The sequence below is a fragment of the Myiozetetes cayanensis genome, unplaced genomic scaffold, assembly GCF_022539395.1.
Source record: "Myiozetetes cayanensis isolate MyiCay16 unplaced genomic scaffold, myiCay2020 scf14, whole genome shotgun sequence".
Lineage (NCBI taxonomy): Eukaryota > Metazoa > Chordata > Aves > Passeriformes > Tyrannidae > Myiozetetes > Myiozetetes cayanensis.
Genome location: NW_026087048.1, coordinates 12,785,453 through 12,800,799, shown reverse-complemented (window position 1 = coordinate 12,800,799; position 15,347 = coordinate 12,785,453). Strand labels below are relative to the sequence as shown.

The 15,347-nt window shown below is 51.5% G+C and overlaps 1 protein-coding gene across 1 annotated transcript in view; it reads left to right on the top strand.

The window, feature by feature from the left end:
* LOC126636950 (translation initiation factor IF-2-like) overlaps nt 1-14,882 on the top strand; it is a 46,256-nt gene extending 31,374 nt beyond the window's left edge. The window contains exon 6 of the mRNA XM_050309739.1: nt 14,242-14,882. The gene's annotated coding sequence lies outside the window, so the exon portion shown is untranslated. The remainder of the gene's footprint in view (nt 1-14,241) is intronic.
* The last annotated feature ends 465 nt before the right edge of the window (nt 14,883-15,347 follow it).

Genomic DNA, 15,347 nt, shown 5'->3' with positions numbered 1-15,347 from the left:
ACGTCTCCAGTGACGACCACTCATGTTGCCACGCAGCCCCGAGGAGCGGGAGGCTGTGTGTCAGCCCGATGGAAGCTCTCTGCAGGTCCTCCTGCCCGAGGAGCTGGCAGTGACACATTTCTGACACAAACTGAGAGGAGATGCCGGCATGAGATCCCGGTCATGTCATCTGGGATCAGGTACCAAACCGAGCCGTGGCTGCAAGCAGTGAAGGAAGCAGCTGCCGCAAGCGATGGTGAACATGATCCAGAGCTAATCCCGAGGTGTCTGCTCCCTGTGTGTGCCTGCGGCGAGGTGCTATCCTCAAGGTCTCCCAGCCCCACACCGTAACTGCTCCCAGGGCTCTGGCTCTCTGTAGAGGGATGCTGTGGATGCCAGAGGGATGCCGGCTGAGGATGTGACGGGTTTGCACAGGGCTCGCATTAGATGACGGGTGCCGGCTCCACAGGGTGCAGGCACAAACATCTCAGGGGGATTTGCTTTCCTGCAGAGCCTACTGCTCTCACAGGAAGATGGAAGAATTCTGGTCCTAAAGGGATGAACGCTGCCTGCACTTTGAAGGCAGACATCCCAGGAACCATAGGGAAGAAAAGACACCTACTGATTTTTTTCCTTTTTTTTTTTTTTTTATTTTTTTCTCCCTGTTTCTGTCTGCCTATCAGCCTGTCAGCCAGCTAGATGCTAATCCACAGCAGCAGCAGCACAAATAAAGCTAGACTAGAGGGATGCTAATTTATGCCTGGATTTCATGCTTTGTTTTACTTCTCCAGTTTATTGGACAGAGTAGGCTTTGTGAGTGACGTAAAATGTTGCGTGTGCTCTCCCCATGGCAGGTTACTGCACATGCAGCAGGAGAAGTTCATTTCTCCGTAGCCCCTGCAGCCTCGCACGTGCCTTTCTCTGCCTCCCCTGGGTCATTTGGGGGTCGTTCCTGATAAGCCTCCATCTGATGAGGACTCGCTCTAAGTTTTGTTGCCCTGTATGTGAAACCCAGGGATGTGTTTTCAGTCTCATTGTGTCTTCCCTGATGGTGCCAGCATTTATGCATCTAAACTGTAATTTTTTACGCTCTTGCTGGGTAACCAGACTACAGCCTCTGCAATTTGCATGAATAAATGTCATGTAAAATCATCCGCTCGTGGGTAGTGGCCAGCTGAAAAGTTATGTTGGGAGGCAATCTGTTCTGAGTGATCTGTTTAATGAGATATTGAGATTTACACCTCTCAGTGTCTGAGGGGAAAAGCATGTATAGATTTAAGGTCACAGCCGTGAGGTGACCTTACCTGTGTGGTGCAAGTAGGTGAGGAGTTTTATTACTTGTTGCTTATGAAACTCAGAGTGTTAAACAGTTTCATAAGCTCTGGTGAGCAAAAGCCTTTGAAATGCACTGTCTTAGAATAAAGGAAAATTTAAAGAATTGTCAAATAGGTTTTAATAACAGAGAGTCTTGCAGAGTTTCTTACAAGGGTCATGCATGGGATACACACGAGGACTGTAAGGATACAGGAAAGGAAGGATCAGCTGTCAGAGACAGGGAATGGATGTGTTGAAGGATTGATGAGGTCTTCAGCTCCCATTAGAGACAAAGGGGAAGAGATGCCCAAATACCTTTGAGTCTTTGTGCTTACCAGGTTGGTACTGACTCTTCCCGGCAGCCAAAACTCCATGAGCAAAGCAGCAAATCACTGGTGAAGGAGAGAACAGCCAAGAAGGAGCTAGAGGGGCCTTTGAAATGGCTACAGTGGCAGGGATCTATGAATTCCTTTGCTTTGTCACTCAATTTTTCCACGACTCCTGCTGACCTCTGCAAAGCAAGTTGAGGGGAAGAGCCCAGAGGTGGGTCTTGTACCGAGGTCTGTCCTCAGCTTCACCAAGTTAAATCCTAAGTGATGATTTAATTGCATTCAGTAAAAGCTGCCCAAATTTACAGCATGGAAATGAGAGCAGAATCATGAGTGTCCTTGTTTCCCTTTACCGTCAAATAGCTTTTCTCAGCCTTGACTCCTGCAAGCTGATCTCTGTAGGGTTTTATTTCATTCACTGTCTTCATTGCCCTATTAAAAAAACAGCTCTGTCCCCGAGTCCCTGCATGTCACTGTGTGCCGAGTGCTTATCCCTGTGTATTGGGGCACAGGAATGTGGCAGTAAAACTGCTCACAACCACTTGTTTGGATAAAAAGCACAGATTTGCTTACTTGGCAGTAGTTTCCCTTTTTTAAAACAGAAATGTTTGCACAGGTGACTTGTTTTGTCGCAGTGGTTGTGGGAAAGAAATGTTTTGCCTCATGCGTGTTCTCGAGTTTCTGTGCGACATTTTGCCCTGCCTTGTTTATAGCAATGTCCAGGAATCTCTTAGCTTTCCTCTTATGGAAAACAAACAAAGGTCTAGGGGGTGGATCTGGTTGCAGGAGCAATGTCGGAGGAGCTGGGCTACCTCTGCCCACCGAGGCAGGGCTCATGTGGGTTTGCATCACAGCTTTTCTCTTCTCTGACTAAGCTGATGGACAGGAATAGTTTTGTACTCCTAAGGTGCATCTGTTTGTGTAGGAGGATGTGGGAATGTGGCATTTGTCTTCGCAGCTTTCACTGGGCTCCTCAATCAGGCTATCTTTGGGCTGGTATCTGCTCAGATGGGGGGGAACCTCTGGGCAGCATCATATCTTGCATGGCACAGGTCCTCACGTGCAAACACTGCAGGTTTACAGAGGTATCTGGCTTTGTGCAGGTCTCAGAGCCAGCCTCTTTGAGGTCTCTTTGTTTTGTCTCCCTCTGGGTATCTTGTGCGGATGCATTTGCATATATGGAAAACGTTGTCATCATCTTCTCCCCCTCCCCAGCTCCTGTTCCTTTGCCCTGCTGGCTCATGGGCATTTCCAGCTGAACAGATCTGCCAAGGCCAGCCAAGCGCGGTGGGGCTGGGGGCTCACAGCCCCCATCTGTACCTTCACAATGTCCTTCCCCAGGCGTGGCTAGGGGGTGGTCAGGGCATTGGGGCATTTTTTTCCTTTTTTTTTTAACTCCTGGTATTTAATAACTAGCAATAGGCAGACAGTGGGGTCCTGAAGGGAGTCTGGTCTATCCCTTGAGCCCCCAGTCCCGACACCCTGCTGCTCCCTCCCTTTCTTCTCACACTGTATCACGTCTGCCAGCAGCACCAAAGAGAGCAGTCCAAACCATGCAGTGAGGCTGCTCACTTGCTCTAAATCCACGAGGCCAGGTTTATACACTTTTTGTTCCTGCCTGGAAAGCCTTGGAGTGGTTATACCAATAAATCCCTTGCTCCTCCATGAAGATGTCCTTCCCAGGACATTTTAAGTCCCTAATCCTCTCCAAGGCATCTCTGGCTCTATCTTCTCTTCTCTAACCTGTACTTGCCCCCCTGCTGCCAAAGGCTTGAATGCCCTGAGGCTTCATCCCTCCAGTCTGCCATCCCTCCATGCATCTCTCTGCAGCCCTGCTCCCGCTCCCGCTCCACTGTCCTGACTTCCCGCTGCCCACCCTCACACTGGGGACAAGCTGGGCCATTGGAGTGGCCAGGGGCGGAAGAAGGGGGTGGAGGAGAGACGGGGCAGCTGCGAGGCTTGTGTTAGTAAACACTTCCTTGGGTTCACATTTTAATTCCTTACCCCCCTTCCACATCTTCTCCCCCATCCTTTCCCTTTTCTATATGCTCACACAATGAGACCATTGTCAAGGGGTGATTTGAATGAGGGGTCTCCGGGCATGTTCCCAGCATTGTCAAACAGAGTGGGAAAAAAACCACAACTCCAGCCTAGCCAGGAGGACCAGACCAGACTGAGACAGATGCCTAAATTAGTGACAAAGCCTTTTGAATGTCCCCCCTAGACAAGGGTTGCCTTGTGCATGCGTGCGTGTGTGTGTGCATGCTCGTGGGTGTGTATTTGTGGCTGGGTGGCAGCTTGCATGTCTCCCCATGTTAATTAGTTTTGCATGCATGTCTGATAAGGTGCCAATGAATATATTTGTACTCCTTCCATTGGCGAAAGCTGTCTCAGCGGCGGGGGAGATGCGGGGTGGTGGGGGTGTGCTCAGTGCAGCCTGGCAGCCTGGGGTAATTGAGCTGTGTGGAGCTGGGAGAAGAAGGGGTGAGGGTTGCATCGGCAGAGCTGGGCTTCCCAGCAATGGGATCTGCTGCTTTCCTTGCAAATCATGGAGGGTTTAAAAGAGAACTGAGCCTTTTTTTGGTTCACTGGCTCTTTCTCTTCATCTTGGCTGATTGTCTGGCTGAGGGTCTGTAGGCTCTTTCTTCTCCTCTGCCCTGGGTGTCTGTCTCTCAAGTCCCTTAAAAGGTGTTTATTTCCATTGGATTTATATCCATCTTTGTATACACACATACACATGCAATCACTCACACAAAGCCCCAGTAACAAAACCCTTGCCTGCTTCTCCAGCAAGGGAGTCAAATCTGCTACCAGTTACAAAATACGGGAGGGAAGTGAAGCGTGTGGGTGCCAGGGGTGGAGCAGTGGAAACAGGCAAATGGAAATGCAGAACAGGAGTTGGAGAGACAGAGATAACGTGCGCTATAAAGGATTTATCAACATTTGCTCAGGATAGAGTTATTAATTACCAATGCAGAGAAAAGTCTTTCTACATCCCCAGCGTATGGACCAGCACATAATGTCATTCCTAGAGTGCTGTTATCATCCATCCATCCATCCATCCATCCATCTGCATTCTGTAGGTTCACACAAGAAATCATTGTATGCATAGGGATGTAAACACCAGTTCACATCTAATTAATTTCCTTTCTAAATTAATTTTGCATCCTTTCCCTTAAATCAACAATACTTAAGGGCCCACATACATTTCTTGAGCAGAACGGGAAAAAACTCTTTAATTGGCCAAGATGTCTTTTCTGTCTGTGGTCCTGTCTGTGTCTGAGCAGCTGCTGGATGCCAAAAGAGGGAGTTAGATGGCCCAAGGCTGCTCTGAAATCGAGGTCATTCTGGGAAGTTTTGTTGGAACACAACTTGCCTGCTGTGGAGTTTGGTGGCACGCAGTTTCACCTTTGCTCCTATTTGCTTTGCCTTATATTCCATACTTGGGTCCTAGTGCAGTGAAGGGATGGAGAGCAGGGCTTGTCCTGCAGATGGCCCAGGTGGGAGATGGCTTGGTCTGGTCAGCAGAGCACAGGGTTGACTCCTTCTGATGGGCTGGCTTGGGAGGAGAAGGAAGGTCCTGATGAACAAGGTAAGGTGATGATTGGCATCAGCAGGGTTTGGATTGGGAAGGGCTGACACCTCTTCCCCTAGTGGCTCTGCAGCTGCACTGGGCTTTCCTCTGCTACTGGGAGGGAAGCTGGGAGGTGACATGGAGAGATGGTAGAGTAGCCAGGAAGTGACAAAGCTAGCTGTCTGGAGGAGAGCTGACAAGTCCCCAGCAGGTCAGAGCAGCAGGACAGAGTGGGTTGCAGGAGGAGCAGCTCTGCTTTGTGCTCAGAGAAGTCCAGGAACATTGTCAGGGCCAGGCTACACCTCCCCGTCAACCTGCATAGGGCATCTCTGAGGGAGCCCAAAGAGTGCCCCAAAATCCTCACTACCATTCCAGCAGTAGGTACAGTGGGCAGTTCATCACTAATGTGCAAGAAAAAGGGACTCCCATGAAACACAGGTCTTCAGTTGGAGAACAAAGGCAATTTCATGTGACATCAGCGGTGCCTAATTGCTCAGGGTGAATAATGAGCAGCCGGGGAGGCAGCACTGCGGTCCCTCTGTGAGCTGCAGCCAGTGGCCGTGGCTGGAAGCCCCAAGTCAGTGCCAGCAGATCATGGGCATCCTCAGAGAGGTGCAGCCCGAGTGCTCTTCCTCTATGCCCATCTCAGAGCTGTTTGGACTCCTCCATTGCAAAGTAATTGTGTTGATCCCACATGGATGCAAGCGGGGAACCTGCTGTCAGAAAAAGTCTCTCTGTGGTTGCTTGGACCTTTCATTTATGCAGAGGGTGAATGTGTCATTCGTGCCTGACCCAGATGCAAGGTGGCCTTTAATCACAAAGAAGAACCAGGCAAAGGGCTTGCAGTTCTCTCCCTGTCTGGTGCTTGCCTTGTCCCTGAGCTGAGGGACCCCTTCTAGCTGATCTCCTCCAGCTCTGGCCCTCGTCTCCCATTTGCACATCCCTATCTCTCCTTAATTCTGCTCCCAAACTCTGGGCAGGGCTGTGGAAACGCTTTGTCAGAGCTCTTCGCCATGTTGATCTGCTGAAGGGGTTTTTTCCCTTTCCCCGTTGGGAGGACTATTCCCACACCAGCAAAGCCTCTTAATGAATCCGTGGCAGCAAAGTAGGTAACATGCTCGCCCTGCCAAGGCTGCTTGGCACAGCTGGAGTCACGTAATCAGGCTGGGCTGCCAGCCGGGGACAGAGTGGGAAGAGTTAAACTGAGGACAGTGCAGAGACAACTAATCCCCTACAGGAAGAGTAGCAGAGACCTCCCTGTCCTTCATCATCCTCCCCCTCCATTCATGGACTCTTATTCCCTCTCCACCACATCCTATTCCTCTCCCTCTCCCACATCCTCCCTTTACTTATTTCTTCTTCCGTCTTTCTCACCCTCCTCTTCTCCATTGCTTTCTCACTCCTCCTCCCTGATTTCCCTCCCACCCCCTCCTCCAGCCTGGTCTTCTCTCACATGCTCCGTCATGTCTCCAGAGCTGGTTTTTGAGTGGGACTGAGGGACAGTGTATTTGGACTGCGGTGGAGGTCACAGCTATATGGGGATTGTTTAAAAGAGATTTGCCCACATCCCAGCCCATGTGACCAGCCTCAGCTGCAGGTCTCTCTTTCTTAATCTGGAGATAAGCGTGATTATCCGAGGAAGGGCTGTTCGGAGCTTTGTAACTGTGACAGGGGAGCTTTCAAGTCGCACTTTGCTGGCAGAGCAGCGTTTAAAGCCGGGGAATCAGATTCCAAGCGTGGCTTTGCATCTCTTTTCTGCTGGGAGCATGGTGCAGGGCTGGCAGTGGGGATGGGAGCTTTATTAGGACTTTGCTTATGATGCGGAAAAGGAGTTAGGGGAGGGAAACGGGGGAAAGAGGGAGGTGAAAAAATCCCAATTTACCATTTCCCCATCAGTGGTGGTGTAGGAGACATTGGCACTGATTCAAGGGGACAGGCCAGCCTGAACCCTGGTGTAGAGCAATAGGGTCCATCAACCTGGGGTCTGGCTTATTTTTAGCCTGGAGTCGTGTCTCCTTGTTCTGCGCTACCACGCCTCGCTCTGTTGAATCCCTCACACAAGAGGTCTCTGGGGTCCTGTTTGGAAATGAAATGCTGTTTTAGCAGCTCCCATGGCACAGTTTCCCCCGGGAGAGATGGCAGGGCCAGCTTTGCTGCCCGATAAACACATCGTGCCCCAGCACTCAAGGCAGCCAACTCCCTGTCCCTGTCCAGAGAAATATTTGCTGGAGATGGGCCCTTGCAGGGCATCTCTGCAGCCAAGGCAGGCGTGTAGGGACATATAGCAATTGTGTAGTTTAATATCATATCGGTGTCTTGTATTGCTGGAGGCCTAAATACTTAACATCTCCTACAAGTGACACTGTCCCCAAAGACTTCTTTGGCTGGGACAGGCATCAAAATAGGGTTTAGTGGAAATGTTCAGCTCTGGAGCAGGCACTGGTTTGCTTCTATTTGTAGACTAGAAACTCAGAGCAGAGACTTGTAACAGCGCTTCTTTTGATGGAGATGGGTCAAGGAGAAAGAAACCTGGATGCATGCCAAGGGCGGGAATCTGGGGCAAGGTTGAATCAGGACGAAGTGCCAGCTCTTTGGACCGTCACTTGGGCAGGACTCACTGTTCTTGCCGTATCCTCCTTGGAAATGGTTCAGCTTCCAGCACGGCAGCTGAAGCCAGCCTGATCCAAAGGACACCCTGAATCCCATCTGCTCCCCCCACCCCACCCATTCTTAGCAGGGGGTAATTTGCAGCAAGAACACCAAACAGCCCCTTTGGCTGGGCTCATTCCTGGAGGGGCAGTTTCTTGCCTGTGTCAGGATAGTGAGGGAGAGAGTATTTTGCTCTTCTTCCTCTCCCATGAAGGCACATCTCATTTTTGCATCATTCTGCCACAGTGGCCAGCCAGCCTTAAAGCAGCCCAGGACATGTACCTGTGCCTGAGGATTAGAATGTGTCTCTGCAGGGCAAGTAGCTCAGTTTACCTCCAGTAGTTGCAGAAGGGAAGCGGTTGCAAATGCATCATCTTGAGAGCAAGCTCTGAAACATCTCCCACGTTGCCTGCCTGTCTCTGGAGCCCCACACAGCTGCTCTGTGGGTGGAAGCTCTCTTCTCCTTGTGCCCCCGTGAACTTTATTTTTTGCTATTTTTCTTTGTATGCTGCTTAGATGAATCCTCTTCAGTGCCTACAGCTTATTCCAGGGCTTTACGGAGGATCTGGCCTGCACATGTAACCTTACTCCAGGGCATGGCTCTTGAAGAAACTAGATGGACACAGCATCTTTTTAGTCTGGTGACTGTAAGACCAAACAGCCCAAATCCCAACCTGCAGCCGTGTTGCCCGTGCCCCAGTGGAGAACAAGAGCTTCCCTTGAAACCCCACAGCCTTGGATCCGGCAGCGGGAACGTGGGCAGGAACATGTAGGTGTTGGCATGTGCAGGCAGGAACACGTGTATGCCAGGGCAAGCGTGCCCATCTCTGCAGGCACAGTCCCACGCCTGTCTCTGCACCAGCCCATCTCTGTGCACTGGCCCCACGTGAATCTGCCCCATACCTGCCCGAAATGAGGGTTTGGAGCCGTGGGGAGACTGTGACGGCTGATGGCAAATTTCCCAATGGTAAACGAAGGGAAGCACAGTAGATGGGATTAATGGAGAGATCCATTCGAGATTCATCAAGATTCATCCTTCTCTCATCAAGAGAAGGTTACCTGATGCAACAAACAAAGAGCTAAAAAAAGGAGCAATGTGGTACATATGGGTGTGAGATCAAAGGCTGTGACAGGGCCAAGTCGGAGGAGAGGCTGGAGCCAGGAGCAGCTTCTGTTCCTGGGTGTCGGGTGATGCTGAAGAGGGTGAATGAAAAGCACTGGATGCTCTGAACAAAAGAAGAGGGGAATGGGATGGAGGGAACGAAGCAGGGGTCACAGAACAACAAGCATGAATCGTAGGGATTTTGGAGGACCAACTGGGTGGCTTTCCATGCTGGTTGAAAGATGGGCCGGAGAAGGAGGCTTGCACTGAGTGAGGATGTGCAAGGTGGTCGTGGCCCATGACAGGGAGCCAGCAGAGTCCTGCAAGTTTGAGGCACAGGGTGGCTTTGGGATAAAGAAGCTGTCACAGTGACAGGGTGGGCGGTTTCCCAAAGGTGAACAAGGTTTCCAGGATAGACAAAAGGAGCTCCACAGCTGGGTTGGGAAGAGCTGAGTCCTTTCTCCAAACACTGTGTTAGGCCACGTGCTGGAGTTTGAGCACAAGCTGGGCAGTAACACATGCAAGGGACTGGAATGCTTGCACAGCATCTTTGAACAGTACTGGGCCTGCAGCTCACCCTGCGGCACCCAGACTCTGTGGGGTCCAACAGGAAGGGAAGAGCTCTCGCAACTGCATTCAGATTCTCCTTAGACTCACCCAAGCATCCACCATGTGTCCACTGGTGTCTGAGACCCAGGGCCAATTTGGGCCCTTGCTATCATTGCTGTTGGCCAGGACTGTTTCATACAATGCCCTGGCACCTCCGTGTGCTAATCCAGTTTTTGTGATTGATGAAAAGCAAAAATCTTGACCAAAAAACACGTTTGCTTGCAACCTCATTGCCATAGTAACGGAGGTCCTGAGGACACCTCTGAAGTAGGTCACCATGGACCCCATTTTGCTGCATCTCCCAGCATGGCATGGCTCCAGAAGCAGGGTGCACCCACCACAGTCCAGCCAGGCATCACCCTGTCATAGCCCAAATCTGCTCAGGAAAGGCCAGGCTGTAAAACTGCCTCTGGTGACAGCACCCAAGGGTGCCAAGGGCTATCCTGACCTGATCACGGGAAACTTCTGTCCCTTCCTGCTGCCCCCATGCCAGCTTGTGGTGTCCCCCAAGTCAGGGCTCCCTTCCATCCTCCCCTCTCCCCATCCCCCACCTCCTCGCTGCCTCCCTCCCCCTTTTCCCCCAGCGCCTCTCCTCCTGCTTTGCATAATTTTCCATTTTCAGTGTCCCCTTTTCTTTCTCTCCTCTCCATATGGTGCGTCCCCCTCTCTGCCTGGCGCTGGAGCCATCCTTAACAAGCTCGGCAAAGCCCTCTCTCTCAGGGGCTGCACATGAAAGATGCTCTGTAAAAATAGAGGCTGGGACAGAGCTCCCCCTTTTTTTCCCCCTTGATTTATATGGGGCTGGGATGTGGGAACGTTTCTGAGTCTCATTTTAGAGCCGCCGGGTGCTCGTGCTTGTTCTCTCCGGCCATTCAGTGCAGACCCCCAAGGCCATCTCGTCCCCAGCCTTTGATCTGCAATGCAGAAAGAGTGGCTGGGGCAAGTTTGTGCCTCTCATCCCACCCTTGCCCTCATTTTGGCTGGCAGGGAGAGATGCCCTCTCCTGCTGCACCAGGGAGAGGCCATGCCCTTTCCTCTCGGTGTCTGGTGGTCTTTTCCAGCTGGCTATTTTGGCTCCCTCCTACATCCTTGGTGCCATGAGGACCTTCAGTCTCACCAGGTCTCACCAGGCTGGGTCATGGTGAAGCAGCGGGTCATGGGATTTGTGATACAGAGCGACTCTGCACATCTAACCTACCACTGCCCCTCTCCAGCTCCACCATGGATACTTGCCAGTGAGCACCCAGGGTTGAGTGGAGGGTGCCGGGGCTGAGCAAACAGCGCTGGGGCTGGTGATGGCTGCCCAGCATTTGATGGGTTAAGCTGGTCTCCAGCTAATTTCTCCCAGCAGCTCCCCTCCTCCTCCTCCTCGTACTTCTGTATGCAGCAGGCAGGGCCTCAGCGCAGGTTCCTGCACTGAGCTGTTGCCAGGGGAGTAGTTAGGCGAGTCTGAGCTATGTGGGGAAAAGGCCCGGGCTGTCAAAGTGTCTGAGATGAACCATAGCCCGGTCCCCCTGCAGCTGGGCCCAAGCATGCATCAGCCCTTGTTTGGAGCCTGGGAATGGCAAAGCCCAGGGAGGTTCAAGGGCAAACTTGCTATTCATTAGTCAGGGGTCCTTGACGTTCCCACTCTCTGTCTCCCTTCTTCTTCTTCTTCTCTTTTCTGTCCCTCTTTTGACAGATTCCTGGGTGCTTTTGGGGAAAACTCCCCTCCTCCTCCTCGCCCAAGCAAAAGCCCTCCACATAAACTTCCCCAGCAGACAAGGCAGGAGGACAATAACGTCAGGGCCACGATGCAAACGAGGACCAGCGGAGCAGCCACGTCCCCCGGGTGTCCTTTCTCCCTGGTCCTTCCTGCGCTGCCGCGGGAGAGCCGACGCATTCATTTCACTCATCTTGCCCATCGCCGATGTTTTATTATCTTGATGCTTGCAGGAAATTGTAACTTGAGATAAGGAAAATGTCAGCCGCCTTCTCCTCTCTCCTGTAGCCCAAAGCGCTGGGAAGTTCCTCCGTAGGAAATGTAAATGCTTGCCCAGGTGCAGAGGATGAGCACGAGATGGAGGGAGCCTCGAGAGGCCGTGTGAGCATCTCCGCCAGGAGATAAAACTCGCAGCGTAGGCGTAACACGGAGCCTCCCTCCCACCCCGCTGAACGGAATATTTCATAGCTCTTAGAAGCCGAAGCTCCCTTGTAATTATCCAAAGCAAACAGCACGTGTTATTAGTTTAAAATGATTTTTTTTTCCCCCTCCCCGGGCCCCTGGAGCAGAATGGAGGTGTAATTGTGCTAAGGAGTTAGCAGGGGAGAGCACAGCTTTTGGTCACATTCAAGTTGGAGGGCTTGAGCCAGGGAGGCTGGTATGAAAGGCTGGTATTTGCATAAGCAGCGTGCATCCCTACAAAAAAGAAAGATATCAGGGGCTTGCAAAATTCAATCAAGGCTGGGAGGGAAGAAAAAAAAAAAAAGGGAGGGGTGGAAGGGGGGGGTGGGGAAATTGACAGTGAAAAAGGTTTTTCTAAGTAACACCCTGGCGAGATTAAATTGTCCAGAAAGTTTCTCCGTGTGAGCCGGTGAAGCGGAGGCTGGGCTGAGGGCAGGGGAGGAGCGGGGTCCCTCCTTCCTGGCCTCAATAGGGGATAGGAATCTGATTAGGCAGAGTGTTCTGCATCCATTTACCATTATTTGAGGGTGTTTTTTTTCCCCTTCCCACCGTCCAGAATTGCTGTGGCGGGGCAGTTTGTCAGCTTATAAACCTCAGTGCTGGCTTTGTAAGGACACAAGGAGGCACAGGAGCAAGTCTTGGGGCAGAGGCTGAACTGTAATTTCAATTATTTATGCATTGCTTTTTTAAAAAAGAGTGATAATAATTCCACATGCTAGTTTGTGGGATATTTTCCCTGCGCTGGGCATTGGGGAGGGAAGGCAGCATTGGGCTGGGATCAGGTCGTGATGGAGCCCTATCTTTGCAGGCACCCACAGTGCTAGGCTGAACTCTGACTATAGAGAAAGTGCGTGCAGGAGATCTGGGCTTTCCTAAAGCTTATGTCAAATCATTTGGGTCAGACCATCCCCTCCTTCCCTCAGTTACTGAGTGCCAGAAGCTGCAAACCCACCAGGCAGGCAAAGGGTAATTTCCAGAGTGGGTTGGTATCTGGTACCAAGGAGCATCCTCTCTATCTTCACCACAGTGGAGTTTCTCTGTAAGCCACAGCCAGCTCACTCTGTGCCTGCAGAAGGCAAGGAGCTTTACCTGCCAGGTAAAGGCTTTTCCCTGGTGAGCACAAGGGTTCAGCCTCCTCCTCCTCTCCTGGGCTTGCAAAAGCACCCACCACCATTCAGATCTCATCTGCCCTGACCTCAGCATCCTTACCAGCCTTGGGGTGACATTGGGGATGACTCCTGATCTCACATAGGATAAAGAAGGTGCTGAGCCTTGGCTTCTTGCAGCCTGCGTCTCCCTACACGCATGCCAGCATGAGGTCCCTCCTCTCAGCACCCTAATTCTCCAGAGACAGTCTTTCGTCCTTCCCCAAACACATGCACATGGAGTGGGTTTGGCCTCTGCCTCTCTTAAGTTTTAGACTTGCTTCAAAGTTGCGAAAAGGAAGGGATTTTCCTTGGATTTCCATCAAGTGCTTTATGAATATTGCAATAAAGGGGTTACAGAAGATCTATTTTTAAGAGAGAGAAAAAATACCCATGAAAATTGCAGCCTGGACCCCAGAGTGTAGAGTATTTGCACAGTTCAAAGAGTTACGGTGGTTCATCCAGTCACAGCCCGGGAATGTCGTGGTGCGACCTACAGCAGATCACATGCCGGCTACTCCCAGGGCGGCTCATTAGAGAGCCACACAGAAGATTTATCTCTTAAAATGGGCTTGCAAATATTTTATAAAATTTGCAATATTTTATAAAATTACAATTTGGTGCAATAGAAAGAATAAATTAGCCAGCTGATGGTTCCTTTTGCACTCTGGATCCAAGTGTGCTCAAGGATTAGTTATATTACTCTTTACCCCTTCCAATGTAACAGTTTATAGGCAAAGCAAAGCAAGAACAGCAAAAGGATGGGACTGGTTTGGGGGCTAGGGAATATACCCTCAACATCAGTAAAGTGTAAAGGAAATGGAGAAAAAAATCAGGAAAAAGGGATGAGAACGTGCTGCAAGGTGTGAGGTGTGTGGGGCAAAGCACGGGAGGTGCAGGGAAAGCTGAGAAGGGGACTTCTGCTGAGTGTCACAGCTTTGGCTCCAGCTCGGTGTCTTGGTATCACTTTCTCCAGCCAGGCAAGGGCGCCGAGGGCAGGGAAAGTTAACACGAAGATTAAAACATCAGAGGGCTGTGCCTTTAGTGGCTCTGACATGCAGAGTAATCCCATGCCCCAAAGCCTAGGGAGGAAGGACAAGCGGTGAGCCCTCCCCTGGCTGGTGGTGTGCGGGGCAGGCAGAGGTAGAGGGTTGAGGAGGGCGCAGGGTAAGCTCGGTGTCTTGAGGACCATGGTTTTCCCAGTTGGGAAGGGGGAAAAGTGGGCCAGAGCTGTGAGAAATGTGTGGTGAGGAGGGAAAGAGTATTGGAGTTTCACACCATCAGTGAGACAAGTTGGTCTGTTCTCAACTGAGCGCTGTTGGACCGTTTCCCTGACAGAGGTCGTAACCACTCCATTTTTTTTCTTTCCTTCCTAGATCCCAGTGAGTGGAGAAGGGATTTTTCAAGCCTGTGGGTTCCTTTTCGCTGTTGGCTACTACCTGCCCGGACTTGCCACCTGACTTCTTCAAGTTTCTCCAAGAGGGTCTCAACTGCTTCTCCATTGACCCCAGAGAGGAGGCAGCTTTGACTCATGAGCACAGCGGGTTTCTGCATCACTTCGAATCACGCCAGTCCACCCATGGGGAGGGAGCCAGGGAAACACAAGGGATCATCCCACATCACTCCTGTACGTTGCCTTCAGTGCCCTCAATACCCCTGAGCAGGACCAAAGCGCTTAGACAGAGAGACCCAAGCCAGTCACTGTGACACCTGGTGAAATACCAGGTGTGTGTGAAGATTGGAGGGAGCTTTTAGCCCCCAGCTTTGCTCATGGAGCAGAGCTTGGCCCTTGCTGCTCTTAATCCCTGGGTCTGTGGAGCTGTGGGAGCGCAGCCTTCCCGAAGGCGCTGTGCTTGTGGCTCGGAGGACCATGAGCCTCTCCAGGCCAGACAGCCCTGCTGCTGTTGTACTGCACCCTCTCTGTTCCTGTAAGAGAAACGAACTGCCTGTACTTATCTCCCATTCAAATCCCGCCCCCCCATGCACTGTTGAAAATAAACTCTCCCTTTTGCAAAAAGTGAGCCGTGTGATTTGGTGCAATCTCGAGATGGTGGCGGCAATGGGCACAAAATAATCCCAGGCAAACCAACAGGGAAGCGGGAGCAGCCGTGAGCCAAGCGGCCGGGCTGCGCCGTGCCCCGCATCAGGCACATTTCCCTGAAAGCCCAAGCGAATCCCTCGCCGCTCAATGATCTTTATTTGGTCTGAACCCCGTCTGGGAAGTAACCGCTAAACCCAATGCAAACAGACCCCCGTGAAAGAATATAATGAATATGTCTCTCAAATGATTTGGAGCCCTTCTGCCTGCAGAGCAGGGTTCCCCATTGTGCCCCGCTCCCGGCGTGCTCGGGGCAGGCTGCGCGAGGTGGCCGCTTTCCCAGCTGAAATCCGAAAAAAGCAAACAATGGGTCAAGGCCGGCATTGTGCGAGCCCAGGCAGGCAGAAGGAGCGCAGCCCGGCATGGCCAAGTTCAAGGCTGGGC